We start from the raw sequence: 24,967 nt of genomic DNA, 5'->3' as shown, positions 1-24,967 counted from the left end.
TATTTGGCTTTCTGTTCCTGTGTTAGTTTGCTAAGGATAATAGCTTCCAGCTCCATCCATGGTCCCACAAAATACATGCTCTCATTCTGTTTTATGGCTGCATAATATTCCATGATGTATATGTACCACATTTTCTTTATCCAATCTATCTTTGATAGGCATCTAGGCTTATTCCATGTCTTTGCTATAGTGAGTAGTTCTGCAATGAACATTCACTTACACATATGTGTTTTTACAATATATGATTTATATTCCTCTGGTTATATACTAGTAATGAGATTGTTGGGTCAAATGGGAGTTCTGTTTTTAATTCTTTGAGGAATCACCATACTGCTTTCCACAATGGCTGAACTAATATACACTTCTTCCAACAGTGTATCAGTGTTCCCTTTTCTCCACAACCTCTCCAGCATCTGCTATTGTTTGACTTTTTAATAACAGCCATTCTGACTGGTGTGAGATGGTATCTCGTTGTGGTTTTGATTTGCATTTCTCTAATGATCATTGCTATTGAGCTTTTTTTATATGCTTGTTTTTCTTTTGAAAAGTAGCTGTTCACATACTTTGCCCACTTTTTTATGGGGTTGTTTGTTCTTCTCTTGTAAATTTGCTTAAGTTCCTTATAGATGCTAAATATTATACCTTTGTTAGATGCATAGTTTGCAAATATTTTCTCCCATTCTGTTGGTTGTCTGTTTACTCTGTTGATAGCTTGTTTTGCTATGTGGCTCTTAATTTTAATTAGATCACATTTGTGAATTTTTGCTTTTCCTTGCAATTGCTTTTGAGTGTCTTTGTCATGAAATCTTTGTCCATTCCTATGTCCAGGATGGTATTACTAGGTTGTCTTCCAGGGTTTTTACAGTTTGTAGGTGTTTTTTTGTTGTTGCTTTTTTTTTTTTTTTTTTTTTTTTTTTGACAGAGTCTTGCTCTGTCACCCAGGCTGGAGTACAGTGGCACAATCTTGGCTCACTGCAAGCTCTGCCTCCCAGGTTCATGCCGTTCTCCTGCCCCAGCCTCCCAAGTAGCTGGGACTACAGGTGCACACCACCACACTCGGCTAATTTTTTGTATTTTTAGTAGAGACAGGGTTTCACTGTGTTAGCCAGGATGGTCTATCCTACATTTAAGTCTTGAATCCATCTTGAGTTGATTTTTGTATACGGTATAAAGAAAAGGTCCAGCTTCAGTCTTCTGCTAGCCAGTTATCCCAGCACCACTTATTGAATAGGGACTCTTTTCCCCATTACCTGTTTTTGTCCCACAACCAACATCATACTGAATGGGCAAAAGCTGAAAGCATTTCCCTTGAGAACCATCACAAGACAAGGATGCCTTCTCTCACCACTCTTATTCAACATAGTATTGAGTCCTAGCCAGAGCAAACAGACAAGAGAAAGAAATAAAGGACATACAAATAGAAAGAGAGGAAGTAAAACTATCCCTGTTTGCAGACATAATGATTTTATATCTAGAAAACACCATAGTCTCAGTCCAAAAGCTCCTTCAGCTGATAATTTCAGCAAAGTTTCAAGATACAAAATTAACATACAAAAATCAGGAGCATTCCTATACAGCAACAATAGCCAAGCTGAGAGCCAAATCAAGAAGGTAATCCCATTAATGACTCACAGAAAAAGAATAAAATAACTAGGAATACAGCTAACCAGAAAGGTGAAAGATCTTACAATAAGAATTATAAAACACTGCTCAAAAAAATCAGAGATGACACAAACAACATACCATGTTCATGGGTAGAAGAAAAACACATCCCATGCTCATGGATAGAAGGAAACAATGGCTCATGCCTGTAATCCCAGCACTTTGGGAGGCGGAGATAGGCGGATCACTGGAGGTTGGGAGTTTGAGACCAGCCCGACTAACATGGAGAAACCCTGTCTCTACTAAAAATACAAAATTAGGCCAGGCACGGCGGCTCACGCCTGTAATCCCAGCACTTTGGGAGACTGAGGCAGGTGGATCACAAGGTCAGGAAATCGTGCCCATCCTGGCCAACACAGTGAAACCCCATCTCTACTAAAGATATAAAAAATTAGCCAGGCGTGGTGGCAGGCACCTGTAGTCCCAGCTACTTGGGAGGCTGAGGCAAGAGAATGGCATGAACCCAGGAGGCGGAGCTTGCAGTGAGCTGAGTTCATGCCACTGCACTCCAGCCTGGGTGACAGAGTGATACTCTGTCTCAAAAAAAACCAAAAACAAACAAACAAACAAATTAGCCAGGCATGGTGGTGCATGCCTGTAATCCCAGCTACTCAGGAGGCTGAGGCAGGAGAATTGCTTGAACCCAGGAGGTGGAGGTTGTGGTGAGTCGAGACCATGCCATTGCACTCAAGCCTAGGTAACAGAGTGAGACTCCTTATTAAAATAAATAAATAAATAAATTTTTTTAAAAAAGGCTTACTGCCCAAAGCAATTTACAGATTCAATACTATTTCTATTAAACTCCTAATGACATGCTTCACTGAACTAGAAAAACAACTATTTTAAAATGTATATGAAACCAAAAGGGAGCCTGAATAGCCAAGGCCATTCCAAGTTAAAAAACAAACAAACAAACAAACAAACAAAAAAAATGCTGGGAGAACCACATTATACTACAGGATGACAATAACCAAAACAACATGGTACTGATACAGAGACAGGCATGTAGATCAATGGAACACAATAAGGAGTCCAGAAATAAGATCATACACCCATGACCATCTGATCTTCAACAAAGTCCCTGTGATTCTTATAAACATTAAAGCTTTTGTTTTATTGTCTGTTTGAATAGCTATTTTAAAGTAAAATTACATTACAATGAATTGAAAATATTTTTATGCAATTTGATAAGTTTGGGCATACTATACACCTGTGAAAACCATCACTACACTCAGGCTTGTAAATATATTCATCATCACCAAAAGTTTGCTTATGCCCTTTTTAATTCCTACCTTCCTACCCCTTCATGCCCCAGCTCCAGCTCCAGGCAACCACATATCTACCTTCTATCATGACAAATAATTACATTTTCCAACTTCTATACAAATTGAATCACACAGTATGCATAGTTTCTTTTTGGTCTGATTCTACTTTCTCTTGAGTTAATATGTAATAGTGGAATGACTGGATCATATAAAACGTGTATGACAAACATTTTTGGAAACTACCAGGTGATACTCCAAAGTAGTTCTGCTATTTTGCATTCCCACCAGAAATATGTGAGAGTTCCAGTTCCTTTTACCAACACTTTACATGGTCAGTCTTTCTAATTTAACTATTCTAATAGGTATGTAATGGAATCTCATTCCGGTTTTAATTTGCATTTCACTAATGCATGTTTGCCATGTGCTTATTTGACATTTGTGTATCTTTTATTTGTATAAATTTATTGTACAAGTGCAATTTTGTGACATGCATAGATTGTATAGGAATCAAGTTACAGCTTTTAGGGCATTCATCACCCCAATAACACACATTGTATCCATTAACTAATTTCTCATCATCTTCCCCCCATCTTCACCCTTCCAAGTGTCCATTATCTATCATTACACTCTCCATGTCCATGTGTACAAATTATTTAGCTCCCACATGAAGGAAAACATGCAATATTTGCCTTTATGCATCTGACTTGTTTCACTTAAGATAATGATCTTCAGTTTCATTCATGTTACTGCAAAAGACGTGATTTCATTTTTGTGGAATAAATAGTATTCCATTGTGTAGAAGTAGTGCCTTTTCTTTATCCAATCATCTGTGGATGGACCCTCAGTTGATTCCATATATTTGATATTGTTGATAGGGTTGCAATAAACATACAAGTGTAAGCACCTTTTTAATATATTGATTTATTTTCCTTTGGGTAGATACACCATAGAGGGATGGCTGGATTGAATGATAACTTTATTTTTAGTTCTTTGAGAAATTTCCATATTGTTTCCCATAGAGGGTGTAAGAATTAACATTCCAACAATAGTGTATTAGAGTCCCCTTTCCTCTGCATCTTTAGTGATCTGTTCAAATCTTTTGCCAAATATTAGTTAGATTCATTTTCTAAATTAATATTATGGAGTTTTGAGAGTTTCTTATACATAATTTGAATACAAATTTTTTATCAGATATATAGGGTGAAATGTTTTCTCCAAGTATGTGAACTTTCCTTTCATTCTCTTAACAGTATTTTCAAAAGACTGAAGTCAAATTTATCTCTTTTTTTTCTTTTCATGGGTTGTGTTTTTCGAGTCATTAAAGAAATATTATATTCACTGAAAGTCACAAAAATGTTCTAATACATTTTCTCTTACAAGTTTTATTAGTTTTTTTTTTTTTTTTTTACATTAAGTGTAATGAAAAACAAAAAGTGGTCATGGTTAAAGGAATGGTTCTTTTTTTTTTTTCTATAGGTTACCAATTATTCCAATTCAATTTTCTGAAAAAATGATTCTTTCTCTACTGATTTGCCTTTGCATATTTGTAAAAAGGGCCACATTTTGTGAGTCTATTTCTGTTACTTTCTATTCTTTCGTTTTGTTCAATTCATCTATTTGTGTATCTTAGTGCAAATACCACACTGACTTGATTACTGTAGGTTTGAAATAAGTCATAAAATCAAAAAGAGTAAATCCCCAATTTCACTCATCCTTTTCAAAGTTGTTTTGGCTATTTTAAGTTATTTGCATTTCCATAGAATGTTTACATCAGCTTGGCAATTTCTATTTAAAAAAAAAAAAATATCTGCTGGGTTAATAATTGGGAATGTGCTGAATCTACAGATCAGTTTGGAGTTAATTGAAATCTTTATAATATTTAGTCTCCAAACCAGGAACAAAATGTTATCTGTTAGTTTACTTAGGGTCTTCCTTATTTTCTCACCAATGCTTTATCATTTTAAGTTCACAGGTCTTCCATATCTTTTGTCAAGTTCTCCCTAAATATTTAATATTTTTGATGGAATTATAAATGGCATTGTTTTTATTTAAATTTCTGATTGTTTACTTTCTGTATTCTCATCTTGTATTCTGTAACCCTGTTAAATTCAAGGTTTAATTCTAGTATTAGATTAATTCTAGTAAGATTATATAGTATTTTATACATAGATAATTATGCTGTTTGCAAATAAAGATAATTTTACCTCTGTCTCTGTGATCTGGATGCTGTTTATATTTTCTTTTCTTCTGTCACAGGTTGATGTTGAATAGTGGAACAATATTGAGTAGAAGTGGTGAGTAGACATGTTGAATCTTCATGATCTTAGAAAAAAGCGTTCAGTCTTTCAACTTCAAGTTTGTTGTTTTCTTCCTTAAATGTTTGGTAGAATTCACCAGTGAAGTTATCTAGGCCTGCAATTATCTTTGAGGGAAGGTTTCTAACTACAAATTCTCTTTATTTAATAAATAAAGGGTTATGCTCATTACCTATTTTTTCTTGAGTGAGATGTTGTAGTTTGCGTCTTTCAAGGAAAGAAATTTGTCTATTTCACACAATTGTCAAATTTATTGTATTGTTTAAAATATTCCATTATTATCCTTCAAATATCTTTAGTGATATTACCTCCCTCATTCCTGAAACTGATAATTTGTGTCCTTTCTTATTTCCCTAACCAATCTACTAAGCCTTCAATCAATTTGTTAATTTTGCTAAAAAAAACAATCGTTTGTTTTCATGAATTTTCAGTATCATGTTCCTGTTTTCTGTTTTGCTGATTTCCACCATAATATGTGTCATTGCCTTTCATCTACTTAATTTGACTTCAATTTGATCTTTATTTTTTAGTTTCTAAACTCTGAGTGTGTGTTTGTGTCTCATGTCTCTACATAACTTTTTGAACATATGGACTACAATTATAGTAACTGTTTAATGTCTTCTGCTAATTCTAACAATTGTGCCAGATCTGGATAAGTTTAGTTGGTTAATTTTTTTCCTCATTTTGCACCGTATTTTCCTGTTTCTTTTCAAGCTTGGTAATCTTTGGTTGCCAAACATTGTAAATTTTGCCTTGCCGGGTGCTGGATATTTTTGTACTTCTATAAATATTCTTGCACTTTGTTCTAAGATGTAGTTTGGTTATGGAAAGAGTTTAATTCACTGGGGTCTTGTTTTTAAGATTTATTAAGCAGAGTCAGATCTGTGTATAATCTGGAGTTAATTATTCCCTCCAACTTAGGCATGACTCTTCTTAGAACTATTCCCAATTTCCAGCGAATTATGAAGTTTCAAAATCTAGATGGTGGGAATAGGTGCTATTTAAGGCTTTATGTGAGAAACTGTTTACTCTAATTTTTCAGATGGTTCTTTCTCTGACCTTTATTAGTTTTCTCATATGCATGTGTTGATCAGTATTCTGCTGAATACTTAGGTGAACCCTCTACAGATCTCCAGAGTTCTCTGTCTCTCTATAGCTCTGTCCTCTCTGGTCCTCAGTACCATGAACTATATTTTCTTGGCCTCCTTCAAGGCTCAGCTCCATCTTGTTTGCCAAGATTCACCTGGATTTCCCCTTACTGCACTACAGCCTAGGAAAAGACAGAAAGCTGGGGGCAATCACAGGGATCATCTCACATTTCTTTTTATATCCAGAGAATCACTGTGATTCATTGTCTGATGCCCAGCATTTTGAAAACTGTTCTTTATTTTTTTTCCGGGTTCAAGCAATTCTTGTGTCTCAGCCACCTGAGCAGCTGGGAATTCAGGCGCATGCCACCATACCTGGTTAATTATTGTATTTTTAGTAGAGATCGGGTTTTGCCATGTTAGCCAGGCTGGTCTCAAACCCCTGACCTCAAGTGATCCGTCCACCTCATCCTCCCAAAGTGCTGGGATTATAGGTGTAAGCCACTGCTCCCAGCTCTGTTTTTTAAATTTATTTTTGTTTTTTAAAAATTGTTTTACTCAGAAGAGAAAATATGGTCCCTGTTATTCCATTTTGCAGAAGTGCAACATCCTCTGCCATGGCATTTAGTTACATTAACTCCATTCTATAATCTTAAGCTGCACCTTTACATAGGAGCAGCCAACTAGAAAATGCTAAATATAAGAGGAACCAGACTGGAAAATGTTGAAGACACTCACAAATCTATTATAGGTAGCAGAAAAAGAACCCAATATGAGCTATCTTACAGCCAGTATCATTGTTACACAATATGCACACATATTCAAACATATACCAATTAATTATTCAAAAATGGCAGCTGAATTTAATTTATTGAGATTTATTATTTTATATTCATCTGAACAGCTATTTATTTTCAATTATTGGAAAAACATTTCTTGAAGTTTCAAGTACTTTTTAGTTTGTTTTGTTTTGTTTTGTTTTTTGTTATCAATTTGTTTTTTTACGAATAGGATTATTGCCTTTACTTCTGTGGGGTCTTTGTAAGGTCTTACACAACATCTGACAATACTCATTGATGAAATTTCTACAATATAATGAGAAAAGACTGGTGATTTTCTAGCCAACCTAGGTTCTGAAAAACTCTTGAAAAACTAGGCCATATGTGAATAAGACTGCTAGATGACTTTCACTTTTAGCAATAACGCAATTAACTAATGCATTTTCTAAACTTTTATGAAGTCTCACAAAAAGTTACAAAAATATAGAAAAGTCTGAAAGATAAAAGGTGTATTAGTCTATTTTTTTACTACTATGAAGAAATACCCAAGACTGGGTAATTTACAGAGAAAAAGAGGTTTAATAGACTCACAGTCCCCATGGCTAGGGAGGCCTCAAAATTTTCACAGAAGGTGAAGGAGTAGCAAAGGCACATCTTACATGGTGGCAGGCAAGACAACATGTTTAGAGGAACTGCCCTTTATAAAACCATCAGATTTCATGAGACTTATTCACTACCATGAGAACAGGAGGGGAAAATCCACCCCTACGATTAAATTACCTCCCACTGGGTCTCTCCTAGGATACATGGGAATTGTGGGAGCTACAATTCAAGATGAGATTTGGGTGGGGACAAAGCCAAATCATATCATTCCATCCCCAGCCCCTCCCACATCTCATGTCATCACATTTCAAAACCAACCATGCCTTCCCAAGAGTCCCCCCTAGTGTTATCTCATTTCAGCATTTACTCACAAGTCTATATCCAAAGTCTCATCTGAGACGAGGCAAGTTCCTTCTGCCTATGAGCCCGTTAAATCAAAAGCAAGTTAGTTACTTCCTAGATACAATAGGAGTACAGGTATTGGGTAAATACAGCCATTCCAAATGGGAGAAATTGACTAAAATGAAGAGGCTGCAGGCCCCGTGCAAGTCAAAAATCCAATGGGCCAGTTAAATCTTAAAACTCCAAAATTATCTCCTTTGACTCCATGTTTCACATCCAGGTCATGCTGATACAAGAGGTGGGCTCCCACAGCCTCGGATAGCTCTGTCCCTGTGGCTTTGCAGGGTACAGCCTCCCTCCTGGCTGCTTTCCTGGGCTGGCATTGTGTGTCTGTGGCTTTTTCAGGTGCACAGTTCAAGCTTTCAGTGGATCTACCATTCTGGGATCTGGAAGATGGTGGCTCTCTTCTCACAGCTCCACAAGGAAGTATCCCAATAGGGACTCTGTGTGGAGGCTCTCACCCTACATTTGCCTTCTGCAGTGCCCTAGCAGAGGTTCTCCATGAGGGCTCCACCCCTGCAGCACACCTCTGCCTGGACATCCAGCAGTTTCCATAGATCCTCTGAAAACTAGGCAGAGGTTCCCAAAACTCAATTCTCGACTTCTGTGCACTCACAGGACCAACACCACATGGAAGCTATCAAGACTTTGTGATTTGCACTTTCTGAAGCAATGACCTGAGCTGTACCTTGGCCACTTTTAGCCATGACTGGAGCATGTGGGACACAGGGCACCAAGTCCCTAGGCTGCACACAGGAAGGAAGTCCTGAACCAAGCCCACAAAATCATTTTTTCCTCCCAGGTCCCTGAGCCTGTGATGGGAGGGGCTGCTGTGAAGTTCTCTCATATGCCCTGGAGACATTTTCCCCATTGTCTTGGGGATTACCCTTTGGTTCCTCGTTACTTATGCAAATTTCTGCAGTGGCTTGAATTTCTCCCCAGGAAATGGACTTTTTGTTCTACCACATCGTCAAGCTGCAAATTTTCCAAATTTTTATGCCCTGTTACTTCTTGAACACTTTGCTGCTTAGAAATTTCTTCCACCAGATACCCTAAATCATCTCTCCACAGATCTCTAGGGTGGGGGCAAAATGCAGCACATCTCTTTGCATAATAAGAGTGACCTTTACTCCAGTTTCCAACAAATTCCTCATCTCAATCTGAGACCACCTTAGCCTGGATTTTATTGTCCATATTACTATCAGCATTATGGTGAAAGCCATTCAACAAGTCTCTAGGAAGTTCTAAACTTTCCCACATCTTCCTGTCTTCTTCTGAGCCCTCCAAATTGTTCCAACCTCTGCCTGTTACCCAGTTCCAATGTTGCCTCCACATTTTCAGGTATCTTAATAGCAGTACTCCACTCTACCAGTACCAATTTACTGTCTTAGTCCATTTTTATACTGCTATGAAGAAATACCCAAGGCTGAGTAATTTATAAAGAAAAAGAGGTTTAATGGACTCACAGTTTCCATGGCTAAGGAGGCCTCACAATCATCACAGAAGGTGAAGGCGGAGCAAAGGCACATTTACATGGCAGCAAGCAAGACGGCATGTGCAGGGGAACTGCCCTTTATACAACCGTCAGATCTCATGAGACTTATTCACTATCACAAGAACAACACAGGAAAACCCACCCCTATAATTTAATTACCTCCCATCAGGTCCTTCCCACAACACGTGGGGATTATAAGAGCTACAATTCAAGATGAGACTTGGGTGAGTACACAGGCAAACTGTATCAAAAGGTAACTCAGAGACTTCATAAAAGATGAAAAATTTTATATTACATTCTTCAAGTAATTAGTGGTTGACCATAATAACAATAAACTTGAGATTACAAGAAATATTCTATACAAATTTTTCAAGAATACTTAGAGAAACAGAATCTACAAACAAGTATGTAAATTAAGGATCCAGCTCAGTGGAAGAAATTTTAATAAGTGCATTTTTGAATAAATTTTTCCTGAAAAGTAATTTAAATTTAATTTGGTTAACTTTAGAAAATGTTCATTAGGCCATTTTTATTACCAAAAAAAAAAACAAAAAAAACAAAAAAAAAACCCAGAATTTTTTTCTTAATATGGCAGAACAATACAACATTTGATTAAAATGTTAAGTCCCTAACTTATTTTGCTCTAACAGAGTTCAATTAAATTTTTCCTGAAGTTCATTAATATTGCCAATACTTGAGTTTCAGTCATTTGAACCAGGATATCTGTTTGCTTCTAATACAATAAAGCAATTACCTCTCACATCCTTTGCAATGATGACATCTATGTACACTCCTTGCAATGATGGCAAATGACCTGCCAGAAACATACAGTCCTATATAATCTCTGCAGACCCAAAGCTGCTCCTTTATTCATGATCTTAGCTCTGGTGTAAAGAGACCTTCAAAAAATTAACATAAAGAGGAAAATAAAATCAATGGATTTTCTTCTACTATTTTCTCTAACTACATTTCTCTAACCAATTTTCTTGCCAAACATAGGAGCAGCATTAGAACAATTAATTTATAGAGTCTTGAAAGACTGAGGCAGAAATTAATAGTTTATACTACAATATTCATTGAATAAAGAATACCTTTAATTACTAGATCTTCAACTGGAGTATCTAGGTAGACACATTGGGATTCATCAAGGAAACAACTCGACCTAAGGAGAAGGGAGAGAAGCAAGACAGGATGACCACCCACCCAAGACTATCACAAAGTCAGGGGAGGCTTCCTCAACATGAGAAAATGATGAATGAGTAAGAGTCCCTGGGCACCCACAATTCTTCCATGGACCTTTGCAACCCTGAACTCAGGAGACGCCCAGTGAGCCCCCAACCAGGGGCCCCAGACCAACACAGAGAGCTATGTGGAGTGTGGGCAGAGCTGCTGCTCAGGCACATGCAGAGTCCCTGGAGCCTTGACTCCCTGGACATCCCAGAATTAGTGGCGGCAACTCTGACTGTGGAGGAGGACAGGCTCTCTCACATGCCCCAGGAAAAGAACTAAATCCAGGATCTTGAGCAGCAATGGACTGCAAGCCTCACCTCCACTGCATCTCACAGGCTAAGGCGCACCTGCCTGGGTCTCCAGCCACCAACCCTCTGGGTTCTCAGCAGATAACAGCTCTGTACTTCCTTGGGATGAAGCTCCCAGAAAGGGAGGCTGGCCAGCATTTTTGCTGTCTTGCAGCCCCCGCCTCCATAGCCTTCAGTCTCCAGTAGTGATTAGGGAGAGGCGTGGATCTCCATTGCAGTGTAGCCATCCCATGGAAAAGCAGTCAGGCTATTTTTTATGTGGCTCTCAAATGGCTCCTCCTTCTCCTCATGGGGCAAGACCTACTAAACTGGGACTCCAGCCACATCCAACCAAGGATCTTGGGCCAGTAGCAGCTCTGCACCTTCCTGGGACAGAGCTCTGAGAGTGAGAAGCCAGATGCCATTCTTGCTGTCTCACAGCCCTTGCCACTATACCCTGTGAGTTCTGGGGAGTATGTGGTGAGTAGGCAGTGGCATGGCTCCCCAGCACAGTGCAGCCATCCCACAGAAAAGTGGATAGACTGTTTTCCATGTGGGTTTCTGTCCTTGCTTCTCTTCACTGGGTGGGACCTCCCAACTCCAGCACAATTCCCTTGCTCCCCCTTGAACATTTCAGTCAGAAGCAGCTCTGCATTTCTCTGAAAAGGAATTCCCAGAGAGAATCCACAACACCTCTGCCACTGCAGCTGCAATGGTACTGCCCTAACCACCCTTGGGTGAGAGAAGAAATAAAGAGCCTAATTATTATTCTGGCACCACCAGTATATGGTAGCTCATTTGAAAAGGAGTCCAGTCTCTCTTCCCTGTGAGCCCTCACCTTCTCCCCTCACCAGGCAGGGTCTCTGCCTTGGTACCAGGAACAACTACCCCATCCCTGGCTGAACATTCCCATTGCTAGTGGCTCTGTGTTTCCCTAAGAGGCTCCCAGAGGCAAGTGACAGTGCCTCTACTACGGCCACAACAATGGTCCTGCCCCTGCTGCCCTTGATCTAAGAAGAAACAAAGACTTTGAGGAGTTCACCTGAACTTCCAGAACACTACAGTCAGCATACAGAGAGGAGAACAGTCTCTTCTCCCTGTGAGCCCTCGTTGCCCCACTTTTCACCAAGCAGAGCCCACAACTTGGGTCAGTAGAGCAACTGTCCCACCCCTTGACTGAATATTCCCAGTAGCAGCAACTCCTTGTTTCTCTGAGGTGGAGCTCCCAGAGGCAACTGAAAGCCCCACTACAACTTCCACTGCAGTGGTACTGCCCTTGCTCTCAGACCAGAGAAGAAGCAAAGACCCTGAGTGCTTTACACACACATTCAGCAAGATGCAGCCACCCTAACGAGGAGAGGAAGCCTGTCTTCCCCAGGTCTCCCTGCTACACCACCTTGCTGCCAGTAGTCACCAGGCAAGGCTCTCCCAGTTTGGGCCTAGCAGAGATGCCCCATCCTGGACCAATCACACTGATTGATAGTGGCTCCATATCTCTCTGTGGTGGACCCCCAAGAGACAAGTGAAAGACCCTATGCCACAACTACTTCTAGGGTCCCTTCTCCTGCTGCTTCCAAGTTGGGGAGGGAACAGAAAGCCTGAGATCACCCCAGAGCTGTGGTGCGTAACCTGGGAGTACCAAGCTGAGATCTGAAACCAGCACTCAAGTGAGAGATGAGCCCACACTTCAGGAGCATTGAGAGGGAGCATGACTGAAATCATGAGGAAATACAGAGAAGTCATATGACTGTGCAAGAGTCTACTGACTGGCCATTATGCTTAAGTGCCATCTACTGGATCATAGTCCAAAATATCAACACCAAAAATACTTTACAATATACCCCCTGTGAAACCAAAGACAATAATTCATCTGCAAATGAACAGCCTGCACAAAGTCTCAGCCTTCTGAAACCATCTAGAAAAGAAGTTTACTGACTGTACTGAATTTATGCCACAGTTAAAGGAACACCAGCTCACACAGATGAGAAAAAAGTAGTGCAAAAACTCTCACAACTCAAAAAGCCAGAGTAACTTCTTTTCTCCAAATGACCACACTAGTTCCCCAGCAAGGGTGGTTCTAAGGCTGAAATGGCTGAAATGACAGAAATAGAATTCAGAATAAGGATAAAAACAAAGTTGATCAACATTCATGAGAACACAGAAAGCCAAGGAAGAAAAAAAAAAAAAAAAAAAACAAGCCATTAAGAACCAAACTGATTTGAGAGTGAGAGAGCTATAAAACAAAGTAAAAGAATTACATAATGAAATTGCAAGTATTAACAGCAGAATAGACCAAGCTGAGGAAAGAATCTCAGAGCTTGAAGACTGACTCTGCAATAGCTCAGAAAAAAATGAAGAAAAAAAGGATAAAAAAGAATAAACAGAACCTCTGAGAAATATGGGATTATGTAGAGACCAAACCTGTAACTCATTGGCATTCCTGAAAGAGATGGGGAGAAAGCAGGCAACTTGGAAAATATTTTTAGGATATTATCCATGAAAACTTCCCCACCCTTGCTAGACAGACCAATATTCAAATTCAGAAAATGCAGAGAACCCCTGGGAGAACCATCTCCAAGACACAATAATGAGATTTTACAAAGTCAAAATGAGAGAACAAAATGTTAAAGGAAGCTAGAGGGAAGGGGCAGGTCACCTACAAAGGGAAGCCCATCGGGCTAACAGCTGGCCTTTCAGGAGAAACACTACAAGCCAGAAAGAGATTCAGAGTTTATATTCAGCATTCTTAAAGAAAATAATTTCCAACCAGGAATTTTGTATCCTGCCAAACTGAGCTTCGTAAGTGAAGGAGAAATAAGATCCTTACAGAAAAGCAAACGCTGAGCAAAAGCAAATGCTCACCAAACCTGCCTTACAAGAGGTCCTGAAAAGTGCCCTAAATATGAAAAGAAAAGATGATTACCAGTCACTAAAAAAACACACATAAGTACACAGACCAATGACACCATAAAGCAATCACACAAACCAGTCAACCTCATAACAATACAATAATGGGATCAAATCTGCACATATCAATATTAACCTCATATGTAAACAGGCTAAATGCCCCAATTAAAAGACACAGTTGCATGCTGGATAAAGAAGCAAAACCCAATGGTATGATATCACCAAGAGACCAATCTTATATGCAGTGACACCCATAGTCTCAAAATAAAGGGATGGAGAAAAATCTACCAAGCAAATGGAGAACAGGAAAAGCAGGGATTGGTATCCTAATTTTAGATAAAATGGGCTTTAAACCAACAAAGATTTTTAAAAGATAAAGAAGAGCATTATACTGGATGAGTGCAAAAGTAATTGCAGTTTTTGCATTGTTGGAAATTGCTGTTTGATATTGTGATATATTACTAAACAAATGTGGTTATGTTATACATCATTTTAATGGGCATTTCTCGCCTTGTGGTTTTTTGCTAATGACTTATTACTTGCTGTTTATTTCATGTTTATTTTAGGCTATGGAAATGATGTTAGACTAAAAGAAAATTTGAGTGATTTTTTTATTCAAGTTCATGGGTCATAAAGCAATGGAGACAACTTACAACATCAACACCATATTTGACCCAGGAACTGCTAACAAATGTACAGTTCAGTGGTGATTCAAGAAGTTTTTCAAAGGATATGGTAAATTGAGTGTGATCATCAAAGCTGATCCTCTCACACTACACAAGAAGTTGCCGAAGAACTCAATATCAACCATTCTATGATCGTTCAGCATTTGAAGCAAATTGGAAAGGTGAAAAAGCTCCATAAGTACCCAGTTTTTGATGCCTCATGAGCCGAACAAAAATAAAAAAACTTGTCATTTTGAAATGTCATCTTCTCTTATTCTGCACAGCAACAATGAGCCATTTCTCAATTGGATTGTGACGTGTGACAAAAAGTGGATTTTATACAATAATCGGCAATGACCAGCTCAGTGGTTGGACCGATAAGAAGCTCCAAAGAACTTCCCAAAGCCAAGCTTGCACCAAAACGAGGTCATGGTCACTGTTTGGTGGTCTGCTGCCAGTCTGATCTACTACAGCTTTCTGAATCCCATTGAAACCATTATATGAGAAGTAAGCTCAGTAAATTGATGAGATGCACTGAAAACTCTATCGCCTGCAGCCAGCATTGGTCAACAGAAAGGGGCCGATTCTTCTCCATGACAACATCCGACTGCATGTTTTCCAACCATCACTTCGAAAGTTGAATAAACCGGGCTATGAAATTTGCTTCATCTCCCATATTGACCTTACCTTTCACCAACCAACTACCACGTCTTCAAGCATCCCGACAACTTTTTGCAGGGAAAATGCTTTCACAACAAGCAAGATGCAGAAAATGCTTTCCAAGAGTTTGTCAAATCCCAAAGCACAGATTTTTACACTACAGGAATAAACAAACTTATTTCTCATTGGCAAAAATGTGTTGATTATAATGGTTCCTATTTTGATTAGTAAAGATGTGTTTGAGCTTAGTTATACTGATCTAAAATTCATGGTCTGAAACCACAATGACCATTGCACCAATAATGGTAAAGGATTCAGTTCAAAAAGAATATCTAACTATCCTGAATATATACACACCCAACATAGCACCCAGATTAATAAAGCAAATTCTTAGAGATTTATGAAGAGACTTAGATTCCCACACAATAATAATGAGAGATTTCAACACCCCACTGACAGTATTAGACACATAATAGAAGCAGAAAATTAACAAACATTCAGTACCTGAACTGAACATACAACGGGACATAAAACAATCTTTTGCAAATGCAAAAGAACCAAACTCATACCAACCATGTTCTTGGACCACAGCACAATAAAAATAGAAATCAACACAAAGAAAATCACTCAAAACCATACAATCGTATGGAAACTAACTTGCTCTGGAATGATTTTTTGATGAATAATGAAATTAAGGCAGAAATCAAGAAATTATTTGAAACTAATGAGAGCAAAGATACAATACCCCAGAATCTCTGGGACACAGGTAAGGCAGTATTAACAGTGTAATTTACAGCACTAAATGCCCCCATCAAAAAGTTGGACAGATTCCAAGTTAACAACCTAACATCACAACTAGAAGAACTGTAGAAGCAAGAATAAACCAACCCCAAAGCTAGCAGAAGACAAGAACTAATCGAAATTACAGCTGAAGTGAAGGAAAGTGAGATGATGTGAAAAACCATACAAAACATCAGTGAATGCAGGAATTGGTTCTTTAAAAAAAATAAGATATACAGACTGTTAGCTAGACTAATAAAAAAGAGAGAAGATCCAAATAACACGATTAGAGATAAAAAGGGGAACACTACCACTGACCCCACAGAAATTAAAAAAAAAAGTATCAGAGACTACTTTGAACACCTCTATGCAGACACACTAGAAAATCTAGAAGAAATGGATCAATTCCTGGACACACACAACTTTCCAAAGCTGAATCAGGAAGAAATTGAATTCCTGAACAGACCAATAATGAGTTCTAAAGTTGAATCAGTAATAAAAAGTCTACAAACCAAAAAAGCCCAGGACCAGACAGATTCATGGCCAAAGTCTACCAGAAGTAAAAGAATAAATAACTAGTACCATTCCTACTGAAACTACACCAAAAATTGAGAAGGATTAACTCTTCACCAGCTCATTCTATGAGGCCAGCATCATCCTGATACTACAGTCAGCATACAGAGAGGAGAACAGTCTCTTCTCCGACTTTTTTTCAACGATGAAAAAAAAAATTCAGATCAATATCCTTGATGAACATTGATGCATAAATCTTCAACAAAATACTAGCAAACTGAATCCAGCATCACATCAAAAGCTAATGCATCATGATCAAGTAGGCTTTCCTCCTGGGATACTAGGTTGCTTCAACATATGCAGATCATTAAATGTGATTTGTCACATAGACAAAATAAAAACAAAAAGCACATAATTATTTCAATAGATGCAGAAAAGGCTTTCAATAAAATCCAACATTCCTTCATGTTAAAACCCCTCAACAAACTAGGCATTAAAGGAACATATTTTAAAAGTATAACAGCTATCTATGAAAAACTCACAGCCAATATCAAACTGAATGGGAAAAAGCTGGAAGAATTCCCTTGAAAACCGGCACAAGACAAGGATGAAAAGTCCAGTGCTATCAGGAACACATGGGCATACACATGAAGACTTTAAGAGTGTCTTAGTGAAGAGCCTGCCTTCTAGTCCTGTCCTGCTGTTTGCTGCATTTGTTTTATTTTTCAGTTTTCCCTGAATCTGGCCTTTGCTCCCATTACTATCCTTTGGATCCTTATGATTTGCTTTCTAGACTATGGCAAATTTCCCAATTGGACTTCCTACTTAGAGTGTCTCTTGCTCTTATTTCATTTGTAAAAATTCAATTCATTTTTATTTCTAAAACCCTGCTCTGATAATGTCACTCCATTGCTCAGTGACTTTGAACACTTTCACTTAACTATAGAAGAAGGTCTACACTTCTATTCAGACATTTAAAATGCCCTTGGAAAATTAATACTAACTTAACATCATTCTAAGAGTTGACAAATACTGTACATGCTGACATAAATTGTATTACTCCCCATTTCCCAGATGAGCTTGGTATAATATTTCCGATGTTTCTTTCCTCTTTATGTTGAAGACTCCTCTCAAGTCTCACATCATCCCAGGTACCCACGTGGATGTGCCCAAAGCACCTCATCCTCTTCTGATCTCACAGAGTGCTTTGGTGAAACCTCTCTTTTGTCACGTATTTTAGCTAATCTCGTCTCTCTCCAGAATTAGTTTGTTCAGCAAACATGAAGCTGTATTATCATGTCATCTTTCCTACAAAATTTTAGACTTTAGATAAAATGCCACATTTTCTTCTCATCCTTGTATCCGCAAGGCTCCTAACGTTTCATATGGATTACATTTAATGAATGACTGAAATAGATTTATTTAAAATTTTTTGAAAGGCCTTTCAAATATTTCTCCTGAATCAGAATTGTAGTGTTTCCAATTGTGACTCCATCCAATTTCTCTCCATTTGTAATAATCATTCGTAGACAATAAGGCTGTAAACAACACATTTAGAGGGGGAAAAAAATGGTCTCAGAATCTTTTCAAGCTGTTGTCATCTGGACACATCTGGTGGCGGTTATTAGTCACAGGAAAATGCCTAAGAGTTTACAAGTTGTATTTTAGTCAGTTCTCCTTCAAAGTCTCTCCATGTTAGCCAACCATGATTAGCCCCTGACTGTACCTGCCCACTCCATGTACACACACATCGCTTCCTACTTCAAATCTTCCTGCTCATTCTTTATACTGGTGAAGTGAGAAACTGTAATCAATCCCAGATTGAACACACTTCTGAGAACTCCAGAACTGTATTTTCCCTTCACATGGATATAGTGCTTTAAATTCACACCAGATTTTTTTGTTTTGTTAAGGATTATTTGGCTCTTAATAATGTGTTGTTAATTGTTATTGCATTTCGCAAAATGATAGCCCCATTATGAAACTGATCTCCTGGTGCAGATCCAACTACAAATACAAGTTACTGATAACTCATCAACTTGTAGAGCTTTACTCTTCAAATACTGCAATTAATACCTATTCTTAAGCATAATAATAGATTATTATCATATATATGCACAGAATTCAGACTTATTCCAAATTTATTGTGGTATGTTATTTCTCTCAATTTTATAAGTCACGACATATAGGAGATAAAGAAAATAATTTAAATGTTATGTTCTCACATCATCTAATTGGATATGACACATTACTTTTTTTAGCCGCATTTCTCAGCTTTTATATTAATGTATTTATTAGGATCCATTAGCTGGCAAACAACAGAAAATCAACCCATAACAAATGGAGCAAAACAACAAAATTATTAGTTTATATACAAGTAAATACACTCAAATAGCTGACAGATGTCAAGGAAGAGCTGCACACCAGGAATTTAGGAATTGGGACTGGGGACTGGGGACTTTATCTCTTTCTAGTTAGATTTTTGTTTTGTTTTGTCTCTGCGTGTTCCTAGGGTGTGGAACATGGCTACTGATAATCTCAGTCCACAAATCCTAGATGAAAACATTGTTTTATATGTCAATGCCAAAAAAGGGAGTGCAACTGATCTTCCAACAGTTACGTGTTCACTCTTCGGACCAGTCATTCTGGGCAAGAGAAAGTGGTGATAAGAATGCACATAACTTACCAAGACCTAGATCCCTAACATAAAACAGCTACTGCAGTGCACAACAATCTGTAACATGCTGAGGACTTCTGTGTTAATGTCATCAGAGGCAGTGCATGATAATACAGGGGAGTAATTAGGAGAGTCCCATGTTTCATGGGGATAGTGAGGTTTGGATGAGCAACAGGGGACCTTAATAGTGTGATACTATTTTAACACATATGGTTAGGTAAAACTGAGTTCTTAGGTATCAAGTGGGTTGATAATAGTTCAGATATTCTCTCAAGAGGTGAAATGTAGCTGCCACCTCATCTGTCACCGTAGATGTGTTCCCCTCCTATGCAGCAATAGCCTCTTCACCTAACGTTCCTTGTATCTGCCTACCCTGCTTTTTTAAACAGTTTTCCTTGATCCAGGGAAGGAAATGTAAGTCATAAAAGCTTTTATTTTAATTTCTTACTCTCTTATCTTTTTTTTCTTTGTTTGGGCTGGGACAGAGTCTCACTCTATCACCCAGACTGGAGTACTGTGGCATAATCTCGGCTCTCTGCAACTGCAACCTCCCAGGGTTCAAGTGATTCTCCCAGGGTTCAAGTGAGCCTCCTGAGTGGCTGGGACTAAAGGCACATGTCACCAAGTATTTTTGCACAGACAGAGTTTCACCATGTTGCCTAGTCTAGTCTTGAATTCCTAGGCGCAAATTATCCTCCTACCTAGGCTTCCCAAAGTGCTGAGATTACAGGCGTGAGCCACTGCACCCAATCATATTCTTGTATCTTTTAAAGCAAAATTTATTCTCTTAGAACACAGCATTCCTGAAATTACAAGTAGCGTATGAAGTAATGAAAATACAAGTAGCATACATCAATTATGAAAAATCATCAAGTCCTTGTTTAGCCATTTTTATGGCTGAGTATCCTTTATTTATGCCTGGGTGATCTAAAAAAACTCATTGTTATAAATTTCTTTTATTTTTTCAGCTCTAAAGTGTTTTAATGGAGTATATAATTCAAAGGAGAATTATCCCTCCTAATTTAGAAAGTACTTGGAATTTATTTTTAGCAATGGTCACCCAAAACATAAGATTTAACTTCTTATCCAAAGACAAATTTCTGAAAAACTACTACATCTATATTAAGTCATAAACTGAGGTATATATGAGCTGTTACCTGCTTAGTAGAATACTATTGTTTCTTGCTATAATCCGAATGTTTGTGTCCTTCTAAAATTCATATATTGAAATCCAATCCCCAATGTGATAGTATTAAGAGGTGGGACATTTTGAAGGTGAGTAAATCATAGGGAAGGGGCCCTCATAAATAGGATTAGTGCCTCTGTAAACTCTTGGGATCTTTATAACCAATCAAATGGATATATCAAATAAGTTTTTGAACACAAGAGTTTACAATTCAAATAAGAAAATTTAACTAGAATAGCTATAATCTGTTCATGTATTGCCACACTGATACTTTTTGGAATTATAAAATTAATTAGATTAGAAGACAAATTAGAAGAAAGAAGAGATATGCATGCCCTGAAGAACTTCAGTAGCTGGAGGTTAGTAAGAAGAGGAGCATCTAGGACAACAGATTGAGACAGAGAAGCAAAAGAGATGGGTAAAAAAACAAGGTCGTAGTTTCAAGGGAAGCAAATGTTTCCAGAACCGAGTGATCAAATGATGACAGAAGTACATCCACTGACTATTCCAATGTAGATGTCATTATGGGCCTTGGCAAGGGAAGTATTGGGAGCAGAATCCAAGAGTAGATTAACAAGTAAATAAAAGTCAGACAATTTTGGTAGTGTAAATTTTGAAACATCTGCCTTTGAAGGGAACAGAACATGGGAAGTACTTAGAGAGGGTTAAGGAATCATGAGAGGTGTTTTCTTAAAGAAAAACACATGAATATTTTTATTGAAATAATTTATTAAAATATATAAATTATAAGTATTACATGAAGCAAGATACTTCATGTTATAAACTGTTCAGGAAAATTTTCTGGGTGGTAGACAGAGTAAAAATATATCTAAAATACCTTATTAAAATGTTCCACACATCCAGATGAGACAAATATGGACTCAATATTTTGTTTCCATAATCTTTTCTTCATTAACACTCTCATGATTTTTTTTTTACTATAATTTATCACCTGGATTACTACATGCTATGGTTTGAATGTGCCTTCTCCAAAATTCAGGTGTTGCCAATGTGAAAGTATTGAGAAGTGGGGACTGTAAGAGTTGATTAGGCCTCGAGGGCTCCTTCCTCAGGAATGAGATTAAAGATCTTATAAAAGAAAGAGACTTTACCCAGTGTTCAGCTAGCTTGCTCTTCCACCTTCCACCATGTGAGAACACAGCAACAAGGCACCTTGGAAGCAGAGAGCAGCTCTCACCAGACTGAATTTGTTGGCACCTTGATCTTGAACTTTGCAGACTCCAACATGGTGAGAAAATAATTTTCTGCTCTTTATGAACTACTAACTTTCAGGCATTTTGTTATCACAGCACAAATTGACTAAGACACTACATTACTGTCTAATTGCCTCCAGCCTCTTGCTTCTCTGTTATCAATAATTTTTTCAAAATCACAAATATGATGTCTGTTATTTAAAGTTTTCACTTTTTCTTCTCAGGATAAAGGGTGAACTCCTTCCTCCAGCTCTTTATAATCAGCCTCAGTCTCCTAAATATCTTCTCTCACTTCATTAATCATGCACCATTTTTTGAAACTACAATAATGTATTCAATATATCCTGACTCTTTCCTGCATACTTTTGCATATTCTTAGAATACACATTTGCTTAAAATGTTCTTTACAACAACCTTCAAACTCAAATCACACTCCTAAATACATACACCCTCACACATAAAATCCCCTTTTATAACTAGTTATAGTCATCTTTCAACCCTCAACTTAGATTTCACTTCCTCTGATAAGCTGCCTTATCGCATAAATTTGTTTGAGAGGCTGTCTTCATAAAGTTCATTTTACCCATCATAGCACTTATCCCACTGTATCATGTCATTTATTTTCTTATCAGAATTGAAAGAAACTAAAAGTCTTTGTAGTAGTCCACGGACCTTGTAGCTGCAGAATATACTGCAATGGCTGGCAATTGTGCTTGATATAAGATATAGCAAAATACCTGGAAGAAACTTGGAAAGAATGTTGAAGAGAGAAAGGAAGGATTTACAATTTATAGAAGTTTCCCAAGTGAACGCCAGTTCTAATATGCTTACCTATTTGAGAACTACGGTCTGGATGAACATCTATTCCTGGGAAGCAAAAGGAAAACAGTACTTCATGATTTTGTTTATGAGGCTGAAATCATACCTAATTAAAATAACATTTTGTTTTTCTTAACATAACATATACTAAGAATTGCAGATGTCAAATTCTGGCACATTTGCAATAAACTTACTAAACAGAAACTTAAAATTCATTACTTGAATCAGATAGGAGATTGAAAGAAAATAAAAAATAACATTAATGATAACCATATTTTCTTCAAAATAAACTGCACGGTTTTGTTAAAAACAAAAACAAAAGAAAACAAAAAACGTTATTCCATATGGTTTGGCTAATCCAGTTGGAATTGTCACTGAAAGTTTTGAAGTGGTATATTTTTACCGTTAAAACAGAAAAAAAAAAAGTCTACAGCCCGGGGCGGTGGCTCACGCCTGTAATCCCAGCACTTTGGGAGGCCGAGGCGGGTGGATCAGGAGGTCAGGAGATTGAGACCATCCTGGCTAAGACGGTGAAACCCCGTCTCTACTAAAAATACAAAAAATTAGCCGGGCGTGATGGCGGGCGCCTGTAGTCCCGGCTACTCAGGAGACTGAGGCAGGAGAATGACGTGAACCCGGGAGGCGGAGCTTGCAGTGAGCCGAGATTGTGCCACTGCACTCCAGCCTGGGCGATGGAGCAAGACTCTGTCTCAGAAAAAAAAAAAAAAAAATTAAATTAAATTAAAAGTCTACAGGCTTCAACCATTAAATAATACAGGAAAAAACTAGAGAAATTCTTTTGCACAGTTTTATGTATACATTTTCAAAACTGATTTGGCTTTAAAAATCTGCGTTCTATTAATGTCTGCTTAGTAGTGTTTTCCTTCTCCAATCACCTATCTATACCTTCTTCTATTCTTTTCAAACTAATAGTAGGCAACAGAACCATCTGCCTGATATAAATACATTCAGAAGTTACTCCTGAAATTCAGATTACATTGTAAGAGCAAGGGAAAACAAGGAGTACATTTGACTTCTCATTCTCATTTGTTTATAGGTCATAAACTTACAGAACTTGATTACTTGATTGCCATTTTCAGAATTATTTGTCATAATGCTATGCTTACTAAATTGTTGGTTTTTGAGAGGCCATACCATCTTTTTACAGAAAAACAGAATAAAACCACAGTAAAATATTTAGAATTTTTAATGCTTTTTGGATAATACAATTCTACGGCTACAATTTTTAAAATGAAGCAAATTGAATTTTATTTTCTCCTGCCTTTCCACTTTTGAAATGCGTCAATGATTTCATGTGTAATCCACCTCTCACCTTGAGGCCACCTCATTTATTTACCCATCTCTGTCCTTGTCTCACTCCCCTTCCATATCTAAGCCTTCCTGAATCTTAACCCACACTCACATCGCATACTCAGATCTGAGCCTATTGCTAAGCCAAGCTCAGACATAAATGCGAAGTGAATTGAGGGATATCGTGTTTGATACTCTTTAAAACAGCTATGTCATAATGAGTCACGTCGAAATCACAGAACTCTGAACTGCCACCACGATGAGATTGCGTTATTCCACAAATGACAACAAATGAAGCTTTCCTCCAAGAATGTAATTGAATATTAAAAAAAATAGTAACCATATGGAAAATAGGTTTCTCATTACTGGAAGGACATTAAGGATATTAAAATTATTAAAATTAAATTCATAAAATAATTTTCCTAAAACAATTTCCTCTGGCTAGATATGTATTTTTGAAATGTTTGTTTTGGATATGTGATTTGCTTTTATTTCTCCTTTTATATGTTTGATATTTATTTTTTAACATTATTTTATTTATGGTCAGGCTTATTTGAGACAGACAAGATCTTCATTTGGAATATTTAGGCAAACACAAGCACTTTTAAACTAAGTTATTCAAACACCCTGGTTTTTTTAAATACTATTTTTCTGATCAAAATTATACTAAATCTTTATCTGTGACACTTGATGAAGTAAAATGGATAATTGGAATAATTATATTAAAAAATCAAGACTAAATCCAGTTTTCTGTTTCATTGGTACTAAAAGACAAGAAGAAAGAGTGAAAAACCAAAAGCAGAAGAAAGTATGTTAGAAAATAGTGCATTGATCTCCCTCTAACTATTGTGTAAGTTCTGTAAAGTGTTTTCTAACCATGATTTTTTTTCAGTATGTAAGGACAACATTTTTCAGTTATCTGAAAAAATAACCATATTGCTTTTGAACATCCACAAATTAAATGAACCATGATCAAAAGAGCCATTCCATTCTGAGATCTTTGCTTTGGGATCAAGACAATCTAAACGTTAGTTGATACCATCTGTACAGGGTTATAGATTAACCACTTTCAAGTTTCAGAGGATATGAAGTAGTATACTTCAGCCAAA

General features: G+C 37.5%; 1 long non-coding RNA gene across 1 annotated transcript; it reads right to left on the bottom strand.

Moving 5' to 3' along the window:
* Positions 1-7,053: 7,053 nt before the first annotated feature.
* Positions 7,054-23,477, bottom strand: LOC112611169. The gene is made up of 5 exons (XR_003116557.1): positions 23,454-23,477; positions 22,560-22,595; positions 10,701-10,771; positions 10,364-10,508; positions 7,054-10,080 (listed from the first exon to the last, which is right to left on the bottom strand). It is a non-coding gene; the product is annotated as an uncharacterized LOC112611169 (long non-coding RNA).
* Positions 23,478-24,967: the final 1,490 nt, after the last annotated feature.

Source organism: Theropithecus gelada, chromosome 17 (genome assembly GCF_003255815.1).
Source record: "Theropithecus gelada isolate Dixy chromosome 17, Tgel_1.0, whole genome shotgun sequence".
NCBI classification, from domain to species: domain Eukaryota; kingdom Metazoa; phylum Chordata; class Mammalia; order Primates; family Cercopithecidae; genus Theropithecus; species Theropithecus gelada.
This window is presented reverse-complemented; position numbering and strand designations above follow the sequence as displayed.